We start from the raw sequence: 2,500 nt of genomic DNA on the forward strand, positions 1-2,500 counted from the left end.
GTCACGAATGCTCGGTTGCGAAGACCATGGGACCAGAGCCATGGCACGTCGGATGATGGCTCCAGCTGGCGCCCCGGCACTTTCTGTGGCATTGATGCTCGGTTTCAAAGACAAACGTGCGCAGTGCCAGGGGACCGCGGATGACTGCTCGTGCTGGCCCCGTTGGGCGGCATTGATGGTCGGTTGCAAAGAAAATGCGCGATTGCTCGTGTCGGGGCCCGGCAAGCCAAGGCCAAGCGAGCCATGGCACGTCGGATGATGGCTCCAGCTGGCGCCCCGGCACTTTCTGTGGCATTGATGCTCGGTTTCAAAGACAAACGTGCGCAGGGCCAGGGGACCGCGGATGACTGCTCGTGCTGGCCCCGTTGGGCGGCATTGATGGTCGGTTGCAAAGAAAATGCGCGATTGCTCGTGTCGGGGCCTGGCAAGCCAAGGCCAAGCGAGCCATGGCAACGCGGATGATGGCTCGCTAGTGCTGGCGCCGTGCACAGTGGCCTCGCACACTCGCCCTGCACGCTTCCCTTGCACGCAGCCTTGCACACTAGCCTCGCATGCGAGCCTTGCACCCTAGCCATGCAAACTAGCCTTGCACGGTAGCCATGCACACAAGCCGTGCACATTAGCCATGCGCACAAGCCCCGCACACTAGCCTTGCGCACAACCCTTGCACACAAGCCATGCACTCGAGCAATGCACACAAGCCTTGCACTCAAGCAATGCACACAAGCCCTGGACACTAGCCTTGCACACGGGCCTGGCACACAAGCCTTGGGCACTAGCCTTGCGCACTAGCGTTCCACATGAGCCTTGCACACTAGCCTTGGACACTAGCCTTGCACACAGGCCTTGCACACTAGGCATGCTTGGGCGAGCTGATCCCGCATCAAGTCGACGGGTCTAGGCATTCTTGGGCGCAGATCCCGCATCGTCTCGTCGCGTCTGGGCGCAAACACGTCGCGTCTCGTTGCGTCTTCAGAAGTCGTCGCTAACAGCACCTTTGGTTGCCACTGGTGGTTAGGCTGGTTGGTTGCGCAAACCCTATAGGAGGGTGGCATGCTGGTGGGCGTTTTTGCCCGGATAGGCACTAGAATGTGCAGATTTTGGGCGTTTTTGCCTGGATAGGCTAAGGAATGGGCATGCTTTGGGCGTTTTTGCCCGGATAGGCACCGGAATGCTTGGCCTTGGCTTGTCCTAGCAAGGCATTGCTGGGTTGGGCTCCCTTGGCCTTTTGGGCGCCTTGGACGATGTCTTGCGAAGACCATGGGCACAAGGCCATGGCATATGGTGAGGAAAGGACCACGGTTGCCAAGGTTAGGCACCGGAATGCTTGGCCTTGGCTTGCCAAAGCAGGGCATTGCTGGGTTGGGCTCCCTTGGCCTTCCGGGCGCCTTGGACACTGTCTTGGGAAGACCATGGGCACAAGGCCATGGCATATGGTGGGGAATGGACCACGGTTGCCAAGGCTAGGCATATAGAGAGGAATTGCATTTTTGCCCGGATAGGCACCGGAATGCTTGGCCTTGGCTTGCCATAGCAGGGCATTGCTGGGTTGGGCTCCCTTGGCCTTCCGGGGGCCTTGGACGCTGTCTTGGGAAGACCATGGGCACAAGGCCATGGCATATAGTGAGGAATGGACCACGGTTGGCAAGGCTAGGCATATAGAGAGGAATGGACCACGGTTGCCAAGGTTGCGCAAGTTTTGGGCATTTTTTGCCCGGATATGCCCAAGTATGCCCCGATAGGCCCGTTACGCCCCGGTATGAACGCGTATGCCCGGATTGACTCGGTATGCCTTGGGATACATGCGTATGCCCCGATAGGCTTGGTACGCCCCGATATGCGCACGTGTGCCCCAGTAGGGCTCGGTATGCCCCGGTATGTACGCGTGTGCCCCGATAGGCCCGGTATGCCCCGATATGCACACGTGTGCCCCAATAGGGGTCGGTATGCCCCGGTAGGTACGCGTGTGCCCCGTAATGCACGTTTCGCAGATCTCCCCGCATGTCCCGCCCCTATATGTAATACTTACTTACTTACTTACTTTCTTTCTTGCTTGCTTGCTTGCTTGCAATGGTTGGGAGTGCCCGGCATGCCCCGCTGCAGAGACCAAGGGCGCAATGACTTGGCACCGCGGATGCCGGGACTCCGGCACTTCCCGTGGCACTGATGGTTGGTTCCAAAGACAAAAGGCCGTGCAAGGCCACCGCACCGCGGATGATTTTGCTCGTGCTGGCGCCGTTGTGTGGCCAAAGAACATGCGCGAATGCTCGTGTCGGAAGGGTTGGTGTCCTGGCCCCGCGGGTGTCACGAATGCTCGGTTGCGAAGACCATGGGACCAGAGCCATGGCACGTCGGATGATGGCTCCAGCTGGCGCCCCGGCACTTTCTGTGGCATTGATGCTCGGTTTCAAAGACAAACGTGCGCAGGGCCAGGGGACCGCGGATGACTGCTCGTGCTGGCCCCGTTGGGCGGCATTGATGGTCGGTTGCAAAGAAAATG

This window comes from Tasmannia lanceolata, unplaced genomic scaffold, assembly GCF_043159265.1.
Source record: "Tasmannia lanceolata isolate RefF3 unplaced genomic scaffold, GAP_Taslan_0.1 ptg001319l, whole genome shotgun sequence".
In the NCBI taxonomy this organism is placed as follows: Eukaryota; Viridiplantae; Streptophyta; class Magnoliopsida; order Canellales; family Winteraceae; genus Tasmannia; species Tasmannia lanceolata.